This window comes from Lissotriton vulgaris, chromosome 6 (genome assembly GCF_964263255.1).
Source record: "Lissotriton vulgaris chromosome 6, aLisVul1.2, whole genome shotgun sequence".
NCBI lineage: Eukaryota > Metazoa > Chordata > Amphibia > Caudata > Salamandridae > Lissotriton > Lissotriton vulgaris.
The window spans coordinates 1,346,677,159-1,346,690,872 of NC_141694.1; positions in this window are offsets into that span (position 1 = coordinate 1,346,677,159).

The window sequence follows — 13,714 nt, forward strand, 5'->3', positions numbered from 1 at the left end:
CATATTCAAATAATAATTTTGTGAAAGCATTTAGATCTGTGTGATTATCTGTTACTGTGTGATGTATCTCTAACTCATCTGATGCTTCTAATTCTTCTCTATTTCTCTTTCTGTTAACTAGTTTTCATCTGTAACTGTAGCATTTTTGTTTTTTATACTCATCAAATATGGTATCACTATTGTTAATCCGAACAAAAATCTTTTGCACTCTAAAAGAACAATCAACTTTTTTTAGGTCTTTTTTATGTGCAAATGATACTTTCGGTCTTTTTAACTCCCACTTCTCTAGTACCTTAATCTGGTTTGAAACAGTTCTTAAAGAAATTTAGATCCCCTATCAGTTTGCGAGAGACGCTGCTATAAGTAAATCCAGGCCCAGTAACGTGGCAGTCAGTGGGAGCACTTTGGGGAATAAACCACAGCCTTATTTACCTTGGAATATCCCTCACAGGATTAGAAAGCTGATACTCCTACTGAGTCTCAATCTGCTGCCCTTAAGAGACGTTACTGGCATCTGGGATAAAACACCTAGAAAGAAGAGAATTTGTGAATTGTGCCAGTTGCAAATCCAAGATCTAAATCATGTCCTATCTGTATGTTCAAAGCTGCAAAGTGCCAGGCGAGTGTTTTTAAAACCAATATTTATCAGATTTAATATTCACTCCGCTCAGGACGCACGTTCTTTGGTCTTTTTCCCTCTAAATGAAATGGTTTGTTTTAAGATATACCAATTATTTTGAACATGTTTGCCTATTTATTAGAACATTGTCCAACAGTAGTACTCTGGTTACGATTTAATACCAATTGGTTTGCTATCTAATTGTTTTACGTATTCATAGCATTATTTGCACATTGTCTGATACAATTTTAAAGTAACGTATAAGGAAGGAATTTTTGTATTGCATGTAATGTTTGTCTTTTTAAATTGTTGGCGTGTTTTTGTGGACCTGCGTAGGAGTTCCAAAACAAAATAAATAAATAAATTAAAATTAATCCTAACCATACTATAATCACTAATAGAATACTACATATACATAGTCTACGACACTTCTGGAAACAGTTTCGTTTTGGTCTTTCAGTAACTCTATATTTAGCCTTATTTTAAGAAAATTTCTCCTCTTTCTTTCAGAAAATTCTAACTTTATTAATTCCTTTTCAAGGAGGTCTCATCTTTCCTTCGTTAATTTGATCTGCCATTATTTCTTCATCACTTTATTCATTTAAATCTAAGTTTTCAAGATCTTCGAGAATAATGTAAGTCCATTCAGGTTCTTTGAACTTATTATTATATATACTTAATCTCTAACTCCTTCGCTTTAGTTTCTCATTATTCTGTCCCGATTGACTAGCGACTTCATTCACTTGGTCAGGTTCTTCATCAATGGTCTTTAGGTGATACCTCAGTCTTTTGACATATCTGGGTCAATTATCACCTTTTCTGACCCTTTTGGATTGCAGTGAATTTTCACTTTCAAGTATTCTTTTATTTGTATTTTGTTGTGACACAACTTGATTTTCTTTGTCTTCTGAATCCCTATCTAGTTGACCCAATTCAGGACTTTTTCGAGTACTACTCTTCTCCTGAAAATGTTCAACATTATCTAACTTACCCTGTGCTGATTCCCTGCTAATCTGTTCTTATCCCGGTTCTTGTTTCCCTATTCTTATTTGATTGTGTTCGCGTTTTTCTTTTTCAGATTTGTGTCTCAAATCAGTCTGCGTGTATTTTTCTATCCTTATCTGTTCCTGCTCAGAATCTTCAACAATCTTGTGTTCCGTTCCCTGAACTTGATCTTATATACTTACTAGATCCTCAATAATGTCTAGCTTCTCTGTTTTTGTTCTGCTCCTTGCTCTTATTTCTGTATCAGGTAAGTAAAATGCTGGTACCCAATCCGACTTTTGCTGGAGGGCGCTGTTGGATAGGGAATAGTTTCATTTTCTATCCAACACCTTCCCTACTGTCAACGTGGGCTGTAGTTGGAATAGAAAATTAAACTATTGACTATCCAGCGCCCTCCAGCGAAAGTCGTTGTAACGACTTTCGTTGTAATCCCCGCGTTGTAATGGCATGCGGGGTAAAAGCCTGCGTTGTTATGCCATACAACCAAGTCAGCCAATCTTTTACAATAATCCAATACCAGATCATCAGTTATGCTTAACAATCTGTGTCCTGTTATTAAAGCTAATCTCATTGTTCTTCCCATGAGTACTTCATGGGGACTCAACCCAATATTTCTGTCAGGATTGTTTCTGAATCCCATCTGAACAAGAGGCAATGCTTCAGGCCAATACAGTGAAGTTCAACCCTGCCAGGGCTCCAAGAAACCCAGGAGACCTTCCACTCTTCAACCAATCTCCAAGAATCTCCCTTTGGGCTAGAGGCTCTAGTACCCGGCATCTGCCGTTACAAGATCCACAGTAGCTGAGGACTGACTCTTGTCTTGATGCGACTCACTATTGTCAAAAGAACCCAAGACTGCAGCAGTAGAGGTCTAACACTTGTGTCGATGGGACTCTGCCCTGCCAGAAGAAAGCACCACAGCTGGGCGGCCCCCACGACCTAGAAGGATCCCCTCGGCTCAATGACTTAAGCTGATCATAGCCTCATTCTTGAGAGCCTCTACCCTCCTCCATGTGGCCCTATCGGCCTCTTCCTGCCTGGCCTGCCCAATCTTGGCAGAACTTCTCAATCCCCTGCACATCTCCATCCCCATGACTGCTGGGCTGTTGGTGCCTCTCTTCGACCAACAGTGACTCACTGACAATGACCGCAATGGTCCCAGCATTGGCACTCTACTGATTCCAATTCATCCCCTTTGCCATCACCCACCACAAGAGCAGAACAGCATTATGGATATTGACCCCTGCAGCATAGATACTCAACTCTGCACCTCTTAGGGTGCCCCCAGTCTCCAGTGACTAGCCTTGGGCTCAGAAGTCTCTGTACCCAGCTGCCCCAGTGTCACTGGTGGTGCAGTGCCCACCTTAAACTGACCCTAGCCAAGGGCTGTCCTAAACCCCCCATACTAGAAAAGTAAGTCGGTACCCACTCGCTGATGCATAACGCTGTTTTCCTTCCTTAGGATTGCATTACATTTTCTCAATTACCTACAATTGTCTATCTTGTGTCAGTATTATCTGTTACTGTTTCGGACTGACAATAACCAAAGTATTTCCAATACCATAAAACATTTCTACTGCCCTTTTGAAAGTACCGCCTACCTGTAACTAAGTTCAACTTTGTTCCTAAAATAAAAGTAACTAAAGTAATAGTTTTGTAAAACATTGGTCTGGAGTTAGTTATTGAAGTGTGCTCCTGTCTTGTATGAGTGTGAACAACAAGTGCATTCACACTACCCTCTAATAAGCCTAACAGCCCAGCCCAGCTACCACTAAATTGAGAGTGAAGTATTATCTAGTTTAACCTCTGCAAAACCTTTGGGGATTCCCTGGACGTTATGCACACTATACCTCTTTTTGATGTAGTATATACAGAGCTGGCTTCCTACATATTTCCACACACATTTGATTAGTGGGTCACAAGAGTCAAAATAAAAACCTGTATACCAGACACACACACAGACAGGCACTCAGAACACTGGTAAACTCCCATATGCAATGAAGGGGACATTCACATAACAGCAGAAACCAGTCCTAACAGACTGTTTCTCCAGATTCTAATGCCAATCAAAATACATAATGTATGAAATTGGGTTATTGGCTGAAGGGGCGGTGAAGCCCTACCCATGCAGCAAACACAATCTCTGTTTGGGTGAAACACAAGCAAAACCCAAATTAACCTGCGCTTAACTCTCTTATAGATTGGCACAAGAAAGTCAGGCTAAACTTAGAGGCAATGTGTAAAGTACTTATGCACCACTTCAAACAGTAATAAAGTGAAAATACAACACAAGTCAAAACCCACACCATTAGAGAAGATGAGAATCAAATTGTTGGACTTGGCCCTTATGGCAGGTTCACCTCTAATCTTTTTGCTTTTAATATGTGATCTGTGTTGATGATTTTTGGCCTCTGCGCACTTTTTCCCTGTGTCCCAGAGTAAAGTGCATGCGTGTAGTGAGGCTGGCCTGCTCTCCCATAGGAATGCATGGGGAATGTCTGTGTCCCTGGTAGTTCCTGATGCGTGGGGAGTGCAGACTTGAATTTGGTATGTGTGAACGCGTGAGAGTGAATGCTTCGCAATGATGTATGTGGCATGATTATGTCTTGTGTGGAAATGCCATATTAGTGTAAAATATGCCTGGCGTGTGATTGGCTGGAGCTGGCTGGCAAGCCTGGCTCCAGGAAGTCTGGATGGGTCTGCCCAGGAGTGAGTGGAGAGATCAGCATGAGTGATGTGAGGGAGGGCTGCACCTGGTTCCTGATGGGGCTGGGCTTTCCCCACACAATGCTGGCTCTGCCCCCTGCGGTGCGACTGATGACCCTCGCCCTGCTAGTGAATGAAAGGGGTGGTTGAGCCATCAAGGGTGCTCCAAAACCAGCTGCGACTGGGTTCTCCCCCACCCTGCACCTACAGACAAAGGATTTAGTGGTATAAGAAAGGGCTGTGTCCCCATACAATTTGTTCTGCTTTTGGATCCTAGCTGAGGGGGCTGCTGCTGTTGCTGGGGCCAGGAGGACCACCACTTGGATTGTCTCCCTGCCTGGAGACCCAGTGAGCTGGCTCTGCCCCAGCCTTGCCCCCTGCCTGCCTCCAGACCGTGCTGGAGCTTTGCCTTTGCCTTTAGCGCTAAGAGCGCTTTATCCTTTGCCCTAGCTCTTAAGAGCGCGGTATTCTTGCCAGCTAGCGCTGGGAGCGCTTTGCTTTCTCCCTAGCGCCTAGGAGCGCTCCATGTGCTTTCGCCGGTGCCCTCCCGGCATCGGACCCGTTTAGCGCCGCTCATTGCCCCTCCGTGGTTGCGTGTGCCAACCCCGTTTTGTTATTTAATTTATCAAGAGGGAGCCCACCCCTCGGATAGTGATCCCCCACCTGCCTGCCTGAAACGAGCCGCCGCGCTGCCCGCGGCGACCCAGAAGTGTCGGGCCGGCCGGCCAATTGCAACGCGGCCCGACCGGGGAGAAGGACCGGAAGTCCCGCCCTCAGCGCCGCAGAGTGAGAAGGAGTCTTCAGCAGCCATCCGGGGCCCAGAGAGGCTCCCCCAAAGAAGAGGAGCCCCGCCCACGGCCCCAGCAGAGCCGCCGCTGCACGGAGACCCGGTGAGTGGGGCTCAAAGTACAGAATCGGGGAGGAGGGCATCGGGGCACATTGCCGGTGCCCGCCCCTCCCCTCCAGTGTGTAGAGCCGATTGAGGCTCTTGGGGCATTTGCATTTATTCTGAGTCCCCCGTGAGGGACTCCAACTACGCCCGCATTTTTGGTGTTTGGAGCCCCGAGGCTCCGGGGGCCAATTTTTGATTTACGAGCCCCGAGAGGCTCCCGCCCATAGTTGTTGCGGAGCCCCGAGGCTCTGAGGTGCCATTCCGTTTTCGAGCCCAGGAGGCTCCACACCCACAGTAGTTTTGCGAGCCCAGAGAATGCTCGAGGGGGCACCTTGATTTCTACGAGCCGGGCGAGGCTCTTGGGGGGGACACAGGCAGTTGGTTAGAGACCCGTGGCTCCCACGCTGTGTTTCGCCCCCCCATTGTTCTTGAGCCCACAAGGCTCCAACGTTTGCCCATCATTATTTACAACTGTCCAGCACTTAGTGGACAGTTGCTACGTTTAGGCTTGTGTTCTTGGCTGCCTGCGCAGCCTCCCTGACATTTGGACTCAGGGCATTTCAGCCCTTGCGAGGCCAGTTGGCCTGGGGGACAGTTCTAGTATTGTGCTACGTGCACCCTGCGCATTTAAGGTTTACTTGCTTATGTGATTCCTTCACAAATGTTCTACCTGCGCCTCTGAATGTGTTTTAATGCCTCATGTGCAATGTGTTTTATGTTTCTTCCCCTTTGCTAAAAGTGACCTGCTTAGAGGATTGTTTATGTTTGTTTATGTTTTATTCCCTTTGCTAAAAGTGACCTGCTTAGAGGATTGTTGATGTCTTATTACCTTTGCTAAATGTGACTTGCTTAGGTGATTGTTTAAGTCCCTATAGGTCCTGATGATAAGGTCCTAGTTCCCTGCGTGATTTTCGTACAGTGGTTAGGGTTGCGTAGGAGGTATTTACCCTTTACCAGTAATTCCTGGTTGTGTGCTACATTTACTATTTTGGTGCTACAGTAATTATATGTTTATGTGCTAAGTGTTATACCTACAAGTGCTAATTCTAAAAGTGCCTACCCCTGACATTGGTTATGTGGCCCTGTCCTGTACATAATCCCCTGTAAAATCTGCCCGTGCCTGTTGGCACATTGTAAAGTGTGTGTGTTATCTAATGTGTTTTTGCTATAATACAAAGGCTATTTTTAGGTTTCGGCTACCGTCCCACTGCGTAAGCAGTGGGTAGGCGGAGCCGAAATCTTTTGTTAGTAGTATGGGGGCCTGAACACGCCCCTCTTCTCCATTGGCTGGCCTCGTAAATGCTGGCCAGCCATTGGAGGAGAGGAGCGTCACTGAGTTCAGGGCCCGCCTTGACGCGATTTGGGGGCGTTTCCGGGTCTTTTTTTAAGTCCCACCCTCTCCTCTTCCCATTGGCTGGAATTTTACCTTCCAGCCAATGGGAAGGGGAGAGCACGCCCCCGAATCCCTCTTTGGCTATTGCCAGCACCGAACGACCCTAAACTCATGGTATGCTCACAGGTGTGCTGTGAAACACCGAAACATTTTCACCTGTTTCACTGACCACTTTTTCATAAACTAAGACTACCTGATGCCACTTTAAAAAGATGTTTACATTATACTGTGTAAATACGTTTTATATATCTTTAGGGTGAAGTGTCTTAAAAAAGATTATTATATAATGCTATTGTCACCTATTTCCTAATTCAATAGAAACAAATATTCTTTCTTCGCTCTTTCAGAAATGGACAGGAAGGTCAGTTGCGAGAGTTTCTTCTAGGTATTGGTTCTGGGCATGTCCCGATGACAGTATCACGCGTACGGGGCATGCGCAGTAGAGCCGATTTACACTTCACACTCGGTCGGGGAGGTCGTTTTACTTCCTACGCCTCCCAAGTCTGACTTAAAATTCAACCATTAGTGTATCATATTATCGCATTTGGCAGAAAAATGCCAGGGCAGCTGTCAGATGAGGTGAGTGGTGTCCCACGGAGGAGCAGCCTTGCAGTGTATGCAATAATCACTTAATCATGCAGAATTGTATTTTGCTGATCAACAGCAGGCTGTTAACCGGTTTAGGACACAATTTCTAAAGTTCTGCCTGTGTACTTGAGACAGTTCTGTTTATCTTTAGTAAGGCTATATGCACATTGCGTTAAGCGTCTTGCAGTATCGTAATATACAAGGAGATGGGCAAAGTGTGGGGAACAAAGGGGGAAGTTCGGTCCCCGATGAGCTTCGGTCTGTCGTTGGAAAATAAAAGAGCCATTTCGATACTTTTTTTAACGGTTCTTTGTTGGGTTGTCTTTATGATTTAATCAACATCTTATTTAGCTTACCAGCAGGTCTGGTCTTGACTTCCTTCTCTCCTTACGAACCTAGGCTCCACGCACCCTGAACCGCCTCTTATGTTTACAACCAGCTCCTTATGCCACCCGGATGAATATTCAGCTGATTAAAATGTGTTCTTTTTTCTGGTCGCGCTAGTTTCTTTTTGTAATGCATTGATTTGATTAAATGCTTTGGGGGCGCAGCTAGACCAGACCTTCGAGGGAGGTGGTGATTGGGCAATGCTTCCATCAAGTGGTGTGGGACAAGCATTTCAAGCAATGGGGGCGGAGCTATCTTAATAGCTCATTAGGATAAAGAAGTGACAAACTGTACAGTTTGAACATATTGTACACATTTTATCTGATTGAGATTTTGGAGTTGATTATTATTCCGGGACTTCGCATTCACTTTAAGTTTTCAGAGGGGGTCCTAATTGCTGAAGCGATATTGTTGATGGGGGTGTTTGATCAGTTTGCTAAATATAAATATTTCGATTGAGGGCATATTTATTTTTCTATGGTTAGATATCATCCATTATTTGACCACTTTAAGCATTGTCCAAATGAGTACGAATCAAAGTCAGATTGTTTTTCAAAATTAAATATGATTTGTGTATCATCTGCATAACAGTAACAGCTGAGACTGAATAAGGAGATTAGTGCTGGTAGACAGCTAAGGCAAATGTTTAATAGGAAGTATAGCTATTTAGGTTAATTAGTTGTAATTTAATGGACTTGACGTGATGGGAGAAAGTGAGCAAAAGGCAGAGATATTAGCGCCCGTTTAATTTGACCTCCAGTTCTCTCCTCTTTAAGCATTATTTTTCCGACAGCGGAGTTCTTTATTTCATTTTCAGTGCTTTTTTTTCCTTCCAACAACTGGACCATTTCTCCGTTAGTCAGAGAATGCGGTATGTCAGTGAGACCGTAGGAGCAGATGTCCAACTACATCCCTTTCGCTGATGGGAAATACACTCACGTGCAGTTGGTAACACTGGCTGTAGACCCTTGTTTAAGCTGGCATTTCAGATTGTTTTTCGTTTATTTGATATATTGGAGATCAACGAGTCGGATATAATGTGTGCTAGTCGGAACGCATCTCTGTATTTATTTTGAATTCATGCATAATATTTTAGCACGTGATTCAGTATTTCTTTCTTCTTGTAAACGTGTATGTACACTATTCTTTTGCTTTCCAGTACTTTTGACATTCTATACAAAAAGTAATGTATTTTGTCGCTTGTGACCTTGGTTTTCTAAAACCAGGAGGTGGGAGCGCATTGCTAGGATATCGTAAATGTGCACCTCTGAATGTGACCCCTCCCCTAATGCCAGATTGAGTGGTTATTGCTGTACAACACAATGGAAACCCCGCTCCCTCCCCTATACCTCTGACGCAATCCTGGACTGCCCTACTCGAGTTGACACGCTTGTAGGAGGCACATCGTGAGTAGTCACTACGCCGAAAGTGAGAAAGCTGGGATCGAGCCAGAGACTGGGTGAGTACCAGAATACACAGTAGGACTTTGTCCAATGCAGACATCCCATATAGTTTTTAAGTACACTTTGAGTCTTTTAAGCCAAAAGTTGGCTAAGACTGAAACTGCTTCAAGGTATTAGATACGCAAACTCTGAGCAGGACTTACTTGAGATCGTGACTGTGCTCAAAGGTTTGAGGATCTCACCCTAGCAATGCGACCTAGTGGGTTTGACATCAAGTCTGCTGCATCCGTAGGTGAAACTTCAGGTTGAGACTACGGAATGAGTATAGTAGTAAGATCTAGGGTGTGTGAAACTGAGCCAGACTGCTTAAACATGTCAGCGAGGAATCTATTTAAACGTTGTAATTAATTAGATCGAGCGTGTTTGAAGAATAGATAAGGCCGTCGTTATTGATATTCTAATTGTGGTCGAAAGGGTTTTCTTTTCATTCGCCCCCTCCCCCTCCCGTTTCTTCTCATAATTTCCACGCTATTTGACAGCTCCCCCATTGTATTTCCTAATATTTGCAACATTTTCCTTGTTGTCTATTTATTTCACCATTTTCTCATGAAACTAGGTGTCCTAAAATGCGACACTTGAAGCTTATTCTAAGATGCCCGAATGTCTGTGTTTGACAGTGAGTGCAGTGTCAGGCATTCATCAAATGACCGCGGTTTCAGATACCTGAGTGAAACTGTACTCCAGTATTTGAAACTTTCACCCAATGTGCGCTTCTGTGCTCCATATTTGGAGGAGGGTACTCCATACAAATGTAGGCATAGATGGTTAATAGGGTATTAGGTGGAAGCAGGCGACCAGGCGTTTTCAAATCGGTATTATAAAATGCGCACATCATATTTTAATAACGCTGGTTAAGGAGCTGGCCCTCCGAACTCCGCAACCTGTTTAGCTGCGTTTGACCTGGCATCAGCTACACTCGACTCAGCACACAGACTTACTAGCCCCTCTTTCACCCAAACCTCCGAAGTTTGAAGCCAAGTTCCCAAAAATAACCTGATTTTAGGGCTTGAGTAATTCATTTAGTTCACTAATCATTGTACATCACCTCAAATTCGAGGTGCTAAGCGGCTTACATTTCACACTGTCAAAGAAACAACTTACAGTAAAAGTAACCGTGACGTTTCGCGCAAATAAACGTTTGTGCAAAAGGTGCATGAACCTAAGTGCACGTCCACATTAGTGGAGAACGAACATTAACCTACCAGTCTCTCTCTCTTACTGACAACGAATCGGTGTGTGAGCTTGTTGAATGCTATAAATATGATCTGGGATTCCATACAGTCACTGGTTCTAAATTCAAAACCAGCTACAAGCATAGAGATTACGTCAAACGTACATTACTTATGCATGGGTTGTCAGTGTAATTGGGTTCCGTAGATGGCCATCAGTTACATTTACACACTCCGCATTCCCATTGTAGATTACAGTTTACATTTAGCAAATTCTCGGAGCTAGAGCCTCACACGGGCTATCCAAAGGAAGGCACGTGTATACAGAGTTAAACGATCTTCAGTTTACATTCAATCAAGGTGAACCGGGACTACATAAGTGAGTGCATTGTTGTTTGAAGTGAAAACTGCCAGTCGAACAGTCCGGTTTAAAGTCCCCTGCTTTTTGTAGTAAATTCACAGAAACAGTCTGAACAGTCATTAAAACAAGCATTTACAATGCAACGGTTTCGCCTTTGGAAAAGTTAGAGCTATTGGCAATGTAAATGACAATGCCATTTATTTATCTGTTTTCAAAACCAACACATAAATACAAATTTTGTCATTTACAATGCCAATAGCTCAAACTTTTCCAAAGGCGAAACCGTTGCATTGTAAATGCTTGTTTTATATAACCTTGTGTGGAGTTTCCTTTGTGGTGGGCCTTGGGTGTTGTTGCTGGGTGCGCGCGGAAACGCTTTACACATCGCCTCCGAGATTAGCCTTGCTGCTCACGTCACGTTACCTAGAGGGTGAGCAGGGGTTATCTTGGTGTGTAACTGCCTTGCCCTGACTTAGAAATGGTGATCTCTTACTGACTTGGCGCGAGCCTTGGCCAGCCAGGGATCCACAGTGTACTGAAGATTTAGGTGTTTGGGTCTGCATATTAAAACCTGGTGCTCAATTTGAGGTAGGGGAAGGCTCTGGAGGATTCCTTCCCCAGAGGTGTCTAGAATCTCCTGCCTCCCTGCCCTGGCCCCAGCTTGTCTGAGATCACAAAAGACTAGTGTTAAACCCTTTGTTTGTGTTCTAGGCAGAGGCTATGTGATGTTCAAATGTGGTAGGTGACAAATTCTGCTCCTCTTTAACTCAGAGGTGGCCCATCCTGTCTTTACCTGTTCCCCCTTTGTCTCACTATTTGGGAGCAATACCAAAAGACCAACTGCCAGCTACACTTAGTCATGTCACCCTGGGTACAGGCTGCAGGGACTAAATGGCTAGGACAAGAAAATGCTAACTTTCCTAAAGTTGCATTTTCAGAACAGGACTCTTAAATTGCATTGTCATAGAGGCCATACTTGACATTCCTGTGTGCTCCCAATTGAAAGTGAGCACGTATTGTATGTAATAAGGGAACCTAATGTTATCCCATAAGAGATGTAGACCTCACTGTAGTGAAAAAATTATTTAGGGAGTTTTCCCTACCAGGACATGTAAAACTTAAAAGTACATGTCTAACTTGTTAAATACACTGCACCCTATCCTCTGAGCGGTATGGTGCCTACACTTTGGGTCACGTATATGTATTAAAAAGGAAAGTTTGGGCCTGGCAAGAGTTTATCTTGACAAGACAAAATGGCAGGTTCAATTGTACACACAGGCTGCAATGGCAGGCCTTGCACATGTTTAAAGGGCTACTTAAGTGGGTGGCACAATAAGTGCTGCAGGCCCACTGGTAGCATTTAATTAACAGGCCCTGGGTACAGGTAGTACCCTGTACTAGGGACCTATAAGTAAATCAAAAATGCCAATTGGGTGTAAGCAAATGTTCACATGTTTGAAATAGAGATTGTAAGCACTGGCTAACAGTGACAAAGTGTGCAGAGTCCTAACAATGAAGTCAGCAAAAACAGGAGGATGGAAGGGAAAGATTTGGTGGAAAACTACGCCTAGGATGTCAGGTCCAACACTATTCCATATGCATATAATATTGTGTTTCTTTCTTCAGTTTTACAACCTCAGATTGTATGCTACCCCAAAAAGCCAGCTCTTACTATATTCTAGAAACTCTGCAAGATAATATAGCCTTAGAGCCCTCCGAAGTGAGTACTACCAGCCATTAAAGGCCCGCTCCAGCGTTAAATGCCAAAAGCGAGGACCTTTAACAAGGGAGCAAGCATTTAATGGCCAGTAGTGCATGCTACGGAGGGCTCTAAGGCTATTAGAACATTCCGACCCTAGAGGGCAGAATGTTCTCATTTGTAAAGGCCTTTGTTAAACATAGGAATGTTGATGCTTTGGGCATCTACCGACCATTAGAAGCCTGGAGCACTCTATTGTTTTCAGTGGAGTGCTAAAAATTCCAATGTTCTGATATGACTTTGACCTAAAATGTTGAATTGTTTCTCATCTTTCTTTCTTTTGAATGAACCAATCTGAACCTCAACCCTCTGCATGCCCCCTCTTTCTGAATATAGCCCACTCCAAGCCGCCTGCATGTCTCCCTTAATCTTGTTAATTATATTTTTGCAAATTACCAACAACTCATTTTATTGGCCACAAACTCCCCTTTTTTAACCGTACCCATGCAACCTAATAAAACACAAGCTCCTATAGCTAATATATTCTCCCCACCAGCGTCTGGAAGATTTCACAATGCCCTCACTAATGATCATAATTAACTCCTATTAATCTAAGCAACCACAAAGAAACTGGATGCAATGCAATGATTTCATTGTCAGCACAAGACTAATGCCGGTAACCAATAATAATCTATAACCACTGGATCAACCACCATTCTTTGATTCCATTGTAGCGTGCCACTCCCCATAAAGAGCTTTAGCATCTTGTCAGGGATAGTACACATTATATTAATCCACTTATACTACAAATCAATTGTTTAATATGAATGATGATCATTCATATTCAAAGAGCATCAGAGTCTATCACAATTGTGATACCATGAAACCACCCCACCATCCTTTAGGAACAAGTTTGTCCGATGACAAAACAGTTTTCTTTCTGGAAGATGGCCCCAAGACCGACAATATTTCCCAATACCTGCAATGTGATTTTAGATGTCACACAGCAAATTTATAGTTGCCCGCAAATGACATGGGTTGGAACACCTTCTCCATCGTCGACATTAGAGATGTTTTAACCCATGGGCAAAGTGGGCAATTGTTCAGGGCCCCCATGCTCCAAGGGGACCCCTGAGAAAGTAAACTTACCCTTTATCTAGCTCATCTCCATCTATTTCCATATCTCACCCTCTCTCCTCTCGTCCTATCTCTACTTCTAAATCTCTCTCACATTGCCCAGTTGCATATAAAGGATTTCTGGGGGCCTTGGCAAGACGGATTTCAACTGTTTTGTGTAAACTCCATTGATGAAAGTTTGTTCAGAGTCATGGTGGCTTTAATTAGCAGGAAATAGTCAGTAAGATTACGAACAGGTGACCCCAAACATTTTCTAGTCCTGGACCCCAAAGCTTAAGACTACACTGGTCGGCAT